Source organism: Glandiceps talaboti, chromosome 16, assembly GCF_964340395.1.
Source record: "Glandiceps talaboti chromosome 16, keGlaTala1.1, whole genome shotgun sequence".
NCBI lineage: Eukaryota > Metazoa > Hemichordata > Enteropneusta > Spengelidae > Glandiceps > Glandiceps talaboti.
The window spans coordinates 10747443-10760619 of NC_135564.1; the positions used below are offsets into that span (position 1 = coordinate 10747443).

At 33.8% G+C, this 13177-nt stretch overlaps 1 protein-coding gene across 1 annotated transcript in view; it reads right to left on the reverse strand.

The window, feature by feature from the left end:
* Window positions 1–10573, reverse strand: part of LOC144447017 (unconventional myosin-Ia-like) — a 55892-nt gene extending 45319 nt beyond the window's left edge. Inside the window, exon 1 of the mRNA XM_078136876.1 lies at window positions 10407–10573. The gene's annotated coding sequence lies outside the window, so the exon portion shown is untranslated. The remainder of the gene's footprint in view (window positions 1–10406) is intronic.
* Between the last annotated feature and the right edge of the window lie 2604 nt (window positions 10574–13177).

Here is a 13177-nt window from a genome sequence, read left to right on the forward strand (position 1 = left end):
AGTACAACAGCAACATGGTGCAGTCTGTTTCCTACTACAACAAATAATACAACAGCAACATGGTGCAGTCTGTTTCCTACTACAATAAATAGTACAACAGCAACATGGTGCAGTCTGTTTCCTACTACAATAAATAGTACAACAGCAACATGGTGCAGTCTGTTTCCTACTACAATAAATAGTACGATAGCAACAAGGTGAAGTCTGTTTCCTATTACAATAAATAGTACAACAGCAACATGATGCAGTCTGTTTCCTACTACAATATATAGTACAACAGCAACATGGTGCAGTCTGTTTCCTACTACAACAAATAATACAACAGCAACATGGTGCAGTGTTTCCTACTACAACAAATAATACAACAGCAACATGGTGCAGTCTGTTTCCTACTACAATAAATAGTACAACAGCAACATGATGCAGTCTGTTTCCTACTATAATAAATAGTACAACAGCAACATGACACACTGTAAATCAGTTTCTGGATGAAATCATACAACTATTACTCATCCACTTGTTGTAACACAGTCTTCATACAGATACATGTATTTCTATCTATCTGCTACCTACTTATAAAGGAGCGGATGTGAAACCCTCTCCACCTAATAATATGTATCACCATGGCAACATAGTGTAGCACTAGTCTAACGATGTTTCCGTTCAACCTTCAAGCATCCATTTTAGTATTAAGTAATACTAAGATATCACACTTTGTTTTGACAGAGTGTTTTCTAAAATGGTGATATTTTTTATCACATAATATCAGGACAAATATCAGATATTCTAAATTCAGAAATAAAATGATGACACCTGTTTTGGTAACGATTTAGATTTTCATTGCATACTCTGCGTATCGAGACCAGAAGAAGGGATGGAATTAATTTACAGGGTAGACTTTGTGAATTTTGTTTAATCAACGACCATAATTTTATTGAAATCGAGTATCATTTTCTGTTTATTGGTGATTTGTTTACTCCTCTAAGACAGCAATTCCTTCCATGTAATATTTGGACTCGTCCGTCACTAGATAATTTTTATCATTTAATGGCAAGTAAAAATCCTCATCACCTAAGACAGCTTGCAATGTATATTTATAATGTATTTAGATTTAGAGAAAACTTTTCTGCTTTAAGACTATTTTCACTTCTTACGCTGGAAATTACGCCGTGCAGACATAACCTTTATTTTACTGCCTATTTTATTGAGTATGTTACTGTGTTCACTTGTTTCCAGTTTATCATTTCTTGAGTGGATTTGTTCAAGATTAAATCTGTTTTGTGGCAAGCATTTAAATTTTCCTCAAAGGGACTCAATAAAGTATTATCTTATCTAAAAACATATATATATAAAAAAAGCAAATTGACTCAAGAAATGATAAACGCCAAACAAGCAAACACAGTAACATACACAATAAAATATGCAATAAAAATAAAGGCCGAGCAGCGCGGCATAACTTCCAGTGTAAGAAGTGAAAATATTGTTAAGCAAAAATGTCCAGGTTCACAGTATACTACGTACATCAACTTTATGCAATATTATAACTAAATATCATATTATGGAAACCTTAACACAGACAGAATTCAGATTCATTGCTTACAATTTGCAACGTATTAACCCTTTCATGACTGGAGACGAGTTTTAAATAATTTTGGGACCCAATTTATATGAACATTTTCATAATTACAATAATATTACTTTATTAGGAAATAACATTTCTTTAATTCCAGTCTAAAATGAAGCTGATATATGCCAAAAACTTACATAAAAACAAGAATTTTGTCCACATAATTTTGGCGGCAAAGTTTTCAGTACTGAATGGGTTAAATCTGAAATGATATTACTAAGAAGCCTATGCTGTAGTATAAAAAGAAATGACGTTACTATGTCTATATATTCATAACCAAAAACGACATTTTTCAATAAGCTTTATCAACCATAACACAAAATTATTTTTCTAACCTATATTTCGTAAATGCTCAGTAACAACAATTGATTTGCTACGATGGGAAAATATAGAACTAGAAAATTCCCGTCACAGCAAGCATTCTTAATACACTTATTTATTGTACATGTTATTGGGACTAAGGTTTGTACACCCAGGGGACATACCAAGCCGTATACAAACTTATAGTACTTATTGCAGAGTTTACTACATGTACCGGTACACAGATTCAGTGTATGTGATATCTTGATATCAGAAAACAATATACATTATAACACAGGCTTTAGTTGTAAAAGTTCAAACAGAAAATATTGGATTTGTTTTCTCTAAGATATAATTCTATATAATTGGTTCTGTGGTGCTCAGAATTCAAAATTGTCATTACTTTTCTTTTAACTTGTATATGTATAATATCATCTGATATTTTTCTTCATTCTATCCTGAATATGCTTGTGACATAACAGGTTTTGTCACTAGTCATCGTACAAAGTTCATTACGAAACTTCTATTTTCTTCAGCTGAACATAAATAAAAATATTGAAGAATAATATACATATGATATAGATTTTGTAAACAAGGGGCATAAGCTGTGTTTTTGGGTGCAATTTTTCCTGAATTAAAAAATAAAAGGTAATTGCAGAAGTCTTCATACTGTCAAAGCACATTTAACCACCGCTAGACTGTCGACAGTCGCTTGTGCCTTTTTTGCTAAATTTTATCAAAAACTAAAGTCGTTGCCTCGCTCCGATCCAGAGCAATATTATAACTGTGTACTGAATAGCAACAGCAAGTGCCTATGGCACTCGCAGTTCCTATCAGTACATTGTTAGTATTCAGTGCTATGGAGTGAGGCGATGACTTTGTTTTTATATAGATGAAATGTAGCGAAAAAGGCACGAATGACTGTCGGCAGTCTAACCTCGTATTAAGATATAACTTATAAATGATCTGATGATGTAATTGTTTAATATGTGTATTAAAAACAGTTGATAGAAGGTTGCATAAGGCCATTTTATAGAGATCTCTATAATAGAGGGTGCTAGTATACAATCAATAATTCCAGGGCTTGAAATTAACAGTAGTCCTGTGTCCACAGACTAACAATTCTTGTCATGGGGCTACCATAATTTGTAGCTGGTAGGCCACTCAGGCTACCACTAATTGTGTGATGATATAAAGGATGGAAGATTTATGGACATGAAAGTATTTTCATAACACACATGCACAATGTATTTCCAATAGAGGAACTCTGTTTTCAGTTTAGGAATATAGGACTACTGGTCACCATCCTTGGGCTACCACTTTCTGAAATTGGTAGCCCACTAGGACTAACCCCCCCCCCCTCCCCCCCCCCCAAGTTAATTTCAAGCCCTGAATTCTAACAATGCCAGAACACATAATATCATAGAAGGCATACATTAACATTATACTAGAATAGTTAAATCAAGGTTTTATGTAAGTATTTTCACTTGAATAAAAAATTTATAAACTGAGGCTTGTTCCACTTCACATGTACCCCAGTAAGTCATGAGATAAAGGTAGGGGACAATATATAATGTATCCGCCATCTTGCAATACACCAAGATACTATGGGACAAAGTTTACAAACACACCCTCGATAAGTATGTACATGTATTATAAATCACAAAGTCTAAAGAGAAAATACTTCACTAGAATTCAACATTTCACACTTGAAATTTTTTTTCGTATTTATTTATTTTACAACTGCGAGTTTAAACATGAATTACCTGATAGTTTTTGTAAAGGATATCTTTAATTTGGGCTAAAAAGTTGTACAATATTGATAAATTCTTTCAATGCAAAATTCACAACAACTGAAACAAAATTGGGAAGTCATAAATGATAAAAATGGCAACTCACAAATAGGAGTGCCAGGTTGTCTCTATTTTAGTGTTTTGCCCCAAGACATACCTTTCCCTCATTTGACAGTATTTATTAATGTATGCTGAATATTTCATTATCACCACAGGGGTAATAAACTGAAAGAAAATGAAATATCTGTGATTTTCTACTTCCCTTTCTTGTGTTGTTAGTGCAGTAATTTTAAAATACCCTTCTCCTTGTAAAAAATTAAAATGCAATAATTGTCAGTAAATCCAAAATGATTCCAAAACATATCACGTTACTAACTATACATGTATATGTTTACAATGTGTAGGTGTACTTTTCAACTGTCATAGATTTTTCGAGCCTGAAACGAATTTTAGCATTTAGTCGAGATAATGCAAAATAAATGATAAGTAAATATATAAAGAACTGGGTGTTGGCTGCCATCTGTAGTGCTCAACTTTAAACTCTACACATACACAGACCATCTACATGTCTGTCTTGTTTTATATCAATGGTGCCCCAGGAACAAAAACTAGAAAACTCAAACCTTACCTGATTTTTCTACAGTGCTCAGCTGGTTACTGTAATCATAAAAATAGAGCCTGACACGATCTTTTTAAGGTATATTTATGATGATTACACAGCAGTGAAAAACATGTACCTGTAGCAGTGCATGGATCCCCTGCCAATGTGTACTCTGAACTTAGCTATAACATACCTTGGTAAAATTTAACAGATAACAACTGACTTTATCTATATCCACCTAATGTACAGCAGGTACCAAAGCGTGTAGATGTAGATGCACATGTACACAGAGGTGATATCAGGTCACACAATTCAAACGTTACAATGAGTAAACATTAACAATTTATTATTGTCATTATAAAAATTTACCAAAAACAAGAAGTCAAAGTGTCTCCTTTTTTCCCCTAATGTTGGAGAATTTGATATACTCATGGTACGGACTTTACTTTGGAAAACTTAGTTCAAACCCTAATTTGTAATTATTGACTAAGTCAGTGGTGCCTTTGTTAACAAATAAACATTAAGTAAACATGAATTTTGGATTGACAACTTGACATGGGTACCTCAAGAACAAAAACTGTCAGAATTAAAAGGTCAAAGTTCATCTCTAGTTTTTAGTGTTACAATAGTTGCCATAGTTACATTTGCACTCTACGGCTTAAAAAAATTGAGTGGTTCCAATTACGCTCAATTTTAGAATGAACTCTAGGTAGATTTTTTTTTTAATTAGTTTTTTTTTTCATGTGATTGTGAGAGTCTAGTTCAGGTAGTTATCAGTATTTTCTGTTGTTTTCCATATATGGTCTTGTTGTTATTAGTTTCTTCCCAACAGATATACAGCCATTACAGATTGAAAGTTATATCATCTTTTAAGTTGATGTCACTTTCCACATCCACTATTTCTTGCGTGACTTCACAATTTTCGTGATTTTAATTATTATTTTCTCAAATACAAAAAAAAGAAGTTTAGGCTCTGGAGTGAAAAACTTGGTGGGTTTGGGTAATCGGAACCAAATAATTTTTTTAAAGGCCAAATCATCTTACTGATAGGGCTGCCATTTTGCATTCTTTCTGACTGCTATTTTAAACATTTCTATGGTAACAAATACATGCATAGTGGCTGTCAAATACCACAGATATGATGGTTGACAGCCACCCTATATGCTGGTCTTTGACAGTTTTCACAAACCACCACCATACATGTATCTATTGGTATTTGAGCGTCGTAAAGTGGCCATGTGGATGAGGATTTGGTATCTATTTTAAATTTTTAATATATAAAACAAGTTTGTCATGGCTTCCTACTTGAAAAGTCAATGTAAATCAACATTGACAAAGTCTGTGTTTGTAACTCAATAACATTGCAAAAAGCTTAAAAATGTGTTAAAAGTTTGTTGTTATACGTACAATAACAAAGATTTTACACATTTATCAATCTTTTGCATGTAATTGTATGACAAACAAGGACTTGGCAAATGTTTCACATTGACTTTTCAACTAGGAAGCCATTTTAAAATTGTTTCATAAATAAAAAATCCAAAATAAATACACCCAATCCTCATCTATATGGCCACTCTAAAGAAAAAACATCATAATCTGTGGTATAAGACAGCTACCAGATATATTGGTATTTGATGGTGCTTTTTGTTAAGGCCCTTAAATACCAACAGATATGGTGGTAGTTTATGTGAAAACTCTCTCAAATATCACAGATATCATATCTGATGGTAGTTTTTGTTTTGACTGTCAAATACTAAAAAATATGACACATTCAGTTATGTATTATAACATGTATATATATGCATTTCAAACTGGGTTGTGTCTATCTGAATGTGATATCAATTAATGGAGTTCCAAATGACCTAGAAAGATACTAGGAGACACCAAAGATATCACAGGGTCATTTTTACAGTACAAAGTATCATACCCTGTGATGTGAGCGTGAAACCATGTACCTGTCTCAATACAGAAACAGATAGATAAAACATGTAGTTATGACTGGTAAGACTATGTACCCATCTAAATACACAATATCAACAGGTACAAATATGAGCTGGTTACAGCTATATTTTGTAAATTATATGCACCTGTCACCATACACAAATGTATAGATAATGGTTATGGTAGGTTAAGCCTATCTCACAGATATACATGTATGTACATGTAGATAACTTCATGGCCGGTTAAGAGTGTACCTGTCTCAATACAGAAATGTGTAGATAATAGTTATGGTCGGTTAAGACTGTACCTGTCTGACAGAAATGTATAGGTAATAGTTATGGCCGGTTAGGAGAATGCCACTCCAGGAAATAGACACATTTTCATAAACTATGGGATCTGGAGAGTCATTCATAATGTTACATCAATTACAATTTCTTACAATTTCAGAGAAGCATCAAGTTGATCTTGTGCCTGTATAGGTATCTTTGCTATGGGCTATTGCACCATGGAAGTCAGCAGAAATAATATATTCAAGCTGTACACTGAATATTCATGAGTTTGGATTGACTATACCATTCAGTATAAAGCATCTCTCATGCATATTCATTGTGCAACTTGAATATATTATATTTGCTAACTATCATAATGTAATATCCCATAGCAAACACACCCTTTAAAGGCACAAGACCCACTTGGATGTTTCTCTGAAATTGCAAGTATTTGTAGGTGATGTAAAATCATGAAATGACTCTCTAGTATCTATATTTTGAAAATGACTTCATTTCCTGGAGTGGTGTTCCTCTTTAATATTACTTATACCAAATTATATATCTTACAATATGTGCTATACATCTATCACCTCTCTGAATGGGGACTGACCACTGATTAGCTTAGTTTTTGGTACTTGTCATCCCCAGTTTCAGATACATAACATCATTTTGCCAAATATCAGATTTCAAAATGTATTTGTCATTTGTGCACTAATTATAACAGTTGATCTTAATGATTCCCTAAGAGCCATCATGTCTCTTGAGTTTTGTGTATTTTTTCCTGTGTTTCTTTTATTTTGTAATCTATCTTGCGATTGTGTGTATTTATTTCCTGATTGTGCATGTAATCTTTATTGTTTGACAAATAAATAAAACAACAAATATATTCATTCAAAATCCACCATTACAGTATAATGCTGCAGGTGATATGTCAAATGTTTTGTTGTCATCAACGCATACATCTACATTTGTAGTGTACTTTACTGGGGCAGATATTTATGAAGTAATTTTACGAGTCTTGATTTCCATGGTTGTAGATCCATAGGGAGGTTATAAGTAGAATTCAATGAAGTATACAGTAAGTGTGCCTAACAGCTTCACATTGCTATTCACCCTTTATGCACCAGTATGTTTTCCATGTTAGGACCACTGCATACAGAGTTCAGGGCTTTATGAATAAGACTTTCATACAAAAAGTTCATTTTTCTGAAAAAGACTTTTGTATACAGAGTTCACTTTTCTACCTACATATACCTAAGACTTGTAAACACACAGACTTTACTTGTATGTGTGTAATATACAGACTTATACTTAACTATTCTAAACAAGGATTACAGTAAGTTACATACCGGATTCTGTTTTCTAAACAAAACTTTACAGCATTCACTTTTCTACATCATAAAGACTTTCACAGAATTCACTTTTTCCTGAACAGGACTTTCAGAGTTCACTGACTAAAGACTGTGATTCATAGAATTCACTTTCTTTTTAAAAAGATTTGTCCACAGTTCACATTTCTAAACAAGTCTTTCACTTCTGTACATAAACATTCTCAGCTTTGATTTTTCTAAAGAAGACTTTCTGCAATTGACATAGCTCCGTTTTCTAAAGAATTTCAAAGACCTCAACTTTCAAAGACTTCAAAATTCTAAATAAACATTTCACAGACTTCACTTTTCTATACAAGATATTTTGTGATTCATAGAGCTTGCTTTTCTAAATGGGAATTTCATAGTTCACTCAAATTGAAAATAAAACTTTTAAAATTTCATTTATCTGAACAAAATTTTAACAGACTTCACTTTTCTAAATAAGACTTGTAAGTGACAAGTCTTTCACAGACAAAGATGTTTTCTAAATAGCATTTACATGTAATCATCTTCCTCCTAAGGGGTATTTGTTTGTAAACAAGTAATTACTACTTGGGCATAACATGGACAAGAGGATTAACTGCTATGGATATCGATATTAAAATCTTTCACTTTACAAGATTTCTTTCATTCAATGTCTTCCTTTGAAATGAAGAAGATTCTCTGAATCTGGTTGGTAGAGTATGCATGATGACAACAATACTGGACTGTAGAACTATACATTATGCTGGTTGATAGAATGACATGCAATGAAAGCCTTCAAGGCTACATTTGAATGTAATTCTATACAACTCTTGAAAAAGAAAAATTGGTACTGTACTGTACTGTACTGTACTGTACTGTACTGTACTGTACTGTACTGTACTGTACTGTACTGTACTACACTGTACTGTACTGTACTGTACTGTATTATAACTGCACTGCACTGTACTGCACTGTACTGTACTGTACTGTACTGTACTGCACAGTACTGCACTGTACTGTACTGTACTGCACTGCACTGTACTGCACTGCACTGTACTGTACTGTACTGCACTGCACTGTACTGTACTGCACTGCACTGTACTGTACTGTACTGTACTGTACTGCACTGCACTGTACTGCACTGCACTGTACTGTACTGTACTGCACTGTACTGCACTGTACTGCACTGTACTGCACTGTACTGTACTGTACTGTACTGTACTGTACTGTACTGTACACTTTTGGTGGTAATATGTTCCTGTCAAAGCTACAAACCTCTAACTTCTTCCTACATTTTAAAATCAAATAGGGGGAGAGGTGGCTGTTGACAAACAAATGCAGGGGATGGCTGTCACAATATTCTAGAAAATTCAGAAAATAATATTATCTGGGCAATAAAGTACAACTTGAACTTACTCTGTGTAAATCAATTCAGTTCATATTCTTCAACATAACATATACTGTCAGTGTATTATAATTTGACATATGAATAAATTCAGGGTGACTTCAGTTAGTTACTAGACATATTTTAAATCCTGTATTTCTTTCTATGCTCAACAAACAAGAAGCTTTAGCTACCTGCAAAGTTTCATTGTAAACTAGAAGTTAAAATATTTGATAAACTTAGTAACAATTGTATGGTATTTGTCATTGTATTACCATCACTGTTTGTAAAGGTACGTTGAGACAAACTGGAAAGAAATTATTTCTGTACATTTCATTTTTAATACTTTTTTTTACTTATTTTACTTTTTGAATGAGCAGTGGTTACATATTAATTAATACCCATTCTTAACATTTTAAAATACAATTTATTTCATATAATATACATTGTAATAAAATGTGCAGAGTTATTATATAACAGTATATCCTTGACAGGGAGACTGGCAGTATAAAAACGGTAATTCCTTTTATAAAGTTTTATTTTTAAAAATATTGAATGGAGATTTTGGTATTAACAGGATAAACACGGCAGATGTGAAGAAAAAAAAACAGTAGCCAATTTGACGGTGTAATATTGCCCATCAAAATTTAACGACTGCACTTTGCCATAACATGGATTATTTTACGTTGAACCATAGACCCTCTGTCATTTCGAAACCAACCAGTAACTATTTTACGGCGCAGACCAAAGACGGAAGTGTTGTATAGTAAACTATACTTCCGGGGTTAGGGTTTTGGTACGTTTTAATATGTAGCGTTGTATGACTCAAGGAAGCACTGAAAGTTAACTCGCCGGTAATTGAAAGACCGACAACTTCCACCTTTTCAAAATAAAGTATGTGAGACGTAACGCGAACACACCCAAATACACGGATTCCCTTTTCAAAAAATTACCGTAAACACATTCATACAATATATACAAACACTTTTCCACTCTTCACAAAGACCACTTTAGAACGGCTATTTTCACTTACACGCATTTTATATCGATTTGTCTGTTAAACCGTCATAAATATACCGGCGAACGTTAAAACTTGCACACACTGTATATACACAGTGCAGGTACAATACAGGTACGTTAGCACATATCATACATACCTCAACCACTTTCACAAATCTTCGTGCACTTTCCTGACTTAGCCTCACAAAATTTGACAAAAGGTCGGCCGTTATTGTAGTTCACTTGTTCCCAATGAAGCTCGGTTACTGTTTTGTTAAGTGTGTACCAAACAATTCTGGAATCGTAGGAAATGTTATATGAAGTCCCTACTAACAGTAGCTAGTAGTCAGTCAACGGTCCGCAACCGCAGCCATCTTAGCCTAAATGAAACTGCGACTGCGCAGTCTGGTAGGCCAAAGGTCAATAATACCACGCACGTGTGTCGTAAGGTGTGCACCCAGACTTTGTCTGGATAGATGGTGGGGGTGGCGTGTACTTCATTATTTTGGCATGACTGTATTTTGGTAGACAACCCGTACAGTAGTAGTCAAACCAAGGAATAGGACCCCGTGGTAAAAACCAAATACGTACTGCGAATGGGCAACTTCCTGCTATAGTATATTTATCAAATGATTTATAATATTACTCGTACAAAATGTGATGTTATTGTTAAACATAATAGCCTATATTTCATGGAGACAACATAACTGCTACTGATCCAAGTAGCGTGTTTATCAACGAGCCTATAAGTAGGAGGAATCCATGAAAAAATGAAGATGTTGTGATTGTGCGGTATTGTTTGTTTGTCACAAATATAGATTATTATATTTACAATCGACTTTTTCGTTTAAAGCTTACCTCTATACTGTGTTATCCTGTCAGCTGCTGACTGAATTGGTCACTCTGCTTCGCTCGTCTCTTTACAAGAATAAAAACTAACATAACTTAGTCACGGATTCAGTCAGGAGACAGACATTAGTGGTGTGGGTGTATGCACAGAATATTGGTTCGGTGTATTGTGATGTCATCCGATATACTCACCGTCCATGTCCATATCAGGCATTCTACACCCTTCTGGATAGGTTACAATATATCCGCTAAAACCACAACATTCTTTCAGGGGTGATATATTATTACTACAGAATCCCCATCCCACCCCATCCAGAATATAGTAGGGAAAGAAAGTGATGAGAATACCCCCATATGTACTTAAATAAAATTTTAATAGTTTTAGTAGGTACTGTATCTAAAAATAGTAAATCATGAACAAGGTGGGGCCAACATATACAGAGGTGCATATATACATACATGCATACATACGTACGTACGTACATACATACATACATACATACATACATACATACATACATACATACATACATACATACATACATACATACATACATACATGCATGCATGCATGCATGCATGCATGCATGCATGCATGCATGCATACAGACAGACAGACAGACAGACAGACATACATACATACATACATACATACATACATACATACATACATACATACATACATACATACATACATACATACATACATACATACATACATACATACATACATACATACATACATACATACATACATACATACATACATACAGATTGATACTCACCGAGTTACATACATACATACATACATACATACATACATACATACATACATACATACATACATACATACATACATACATACATACATACATACATACATACATACATACATACATACATACATACATACATACATACATACATACATACATACATACATACATACATACATACATACATACATACATACATACTCTCTCATTCTCCCATTGCGATATTCCTAAGTAGACCACTTAGAATTGTTTAGTCTGTGTCCTAGCTAGTCATAAAAGTGTTATTCTTTCTTCCTGTGATTAGAGTGCATGTATATGAATATGTGGCATAGGTCGGCCAGACTGGATAGTATCCTTTAATTCAAATCAATGAATAAGTTACTAGTTGAAATCTGCACATATACTTGTGATAAAATTGAACATGTCAGTTTCATAAACCATGTGATTTTCCAAAAGTTTGTGAGAAATATCACAAAATGTTTAGTTTTAGACCATATTGAACGTTTACTTTATAGTAACTGATATAAGTCGATCTTTCAGTTCTACAGTAAGAATAAATACTTCATATTGTGAAAACTGACGAATAATCTTGTTTATTTTTAAAACATGTCCAGACTGGTCATGTGATGTCCTCTTGTTGAGTTCTACGCCAATATATATACTAGTATCACATTGTTAATCTACATCGGTATTGAATCAGAATAGTTTCAGAATGAACCTTGCTACAAATGACCTTAAGTACAAAAGAGATATCAGAACTAGAGACGTGTGTAGACAGTGCAGTATTGTCATGAGTTATAAGGTCTGGGTACAAATGACATTGGGAATGCACACAATTTATTGCGAAACCCCCCACCCCCTGAACGCGTTCACATACACGCGCACATATAGCTTGAAAGACATTATGTTGATCCTCTAAATCACAGACAACTAACTAGACCCATACAACTAACTAGATTGTTAGTTGTCTGTGTCTAAATCAATAGTAGACAAAGTCAGAAAATTCTCTCCATCCGTGGGTTCACTACTTTCAGTTTTCATGTTCGTTTCACGATTAACGTCGACATACTATTCACCTTCCCTCCTCTCGTTGAGAGCTTCTGCACGTAAGAATTGATGAATAAAAAATACAAGAAAAAGTAGCCAGAATATATTTTACGTTTGGGCCAGGTGTTGAATACAGCGTTTTGTGATTATGGTAGAGAAAAGAGAAAAGTTAACGTTAGGTTAATTTTATGATAACTTTGTCATCATCGGAGAAATAGTTTATAGGAAAGAACAAGGAGAAAGAAAATATGGACTGG